This window comes from Brassica oleracea, chromosome C5 (genome assembly GCF_000695525.1).
Source record: "Brassica oleracea var. oleracea cultivar TO1000 chromosome C5, BOL, whole genome shotgun sequence".
Classification (NCBI taxonomy): domain Eukaryota; kingdom Viridiplantae; phylum Streptophyta; class Magnoliopsida; order Brassicales; family Brassicaceae; genus Brassica; species Brassica oleracea.
This window is the reverse complement of record NC_027752.1, coordinates 31,300,091-31,300,647: the sequence shown is the minus strand read 5'-3', so window position 1 is coordinate 31,300,647 and position 557 is coordinate 31,300,091.

Sequence of the window (557 nt, the reverse complement as noted above, 5' to 3'; positions counted from 1 at the left end):
GATGTGTTGTCTATGTACTAATTTCTCCACCACAGAGAAATAAGATGGGATCTCAAAAGGAGGATGAGGATATATGTTGGATATAATTCTCCCAAAATATTAAAGTACTTTGAGCCAACTGTGGGTGATTATATTTGAGGCCAGGTACACGGATTATTTTAAGACCAGGAGGAGAAAAATAATAAAGCTGGTAAAAGAATGGTAAAAGAAATAGAATGGAATCAACCATCAATGTCTTGGCAAGATCCTCGGACTAAAGAATGTGAAATAGACGTCCAAAGATTCTACATTAAAAAAGCTAACTAATCAAATGCCAGACACATTTGCTGACCCGAAAAAGAATGACTAAGTCATATATAAACCAACTTGTAAAGCACCAACGAATTTGATATCCAAGAAGAGACACAGTCAAGCTGTTACAGAGTCTAGACAACGTATGAAACGTGGTAGACCAATAGGTTCCAAAAAGATAAGAATCCTCGGAAACAAAAGAAAGATGCAGAGAATGATAATCAAAATCCAAAACCGAGGTTAATAAGAAACCATCCCATACATGG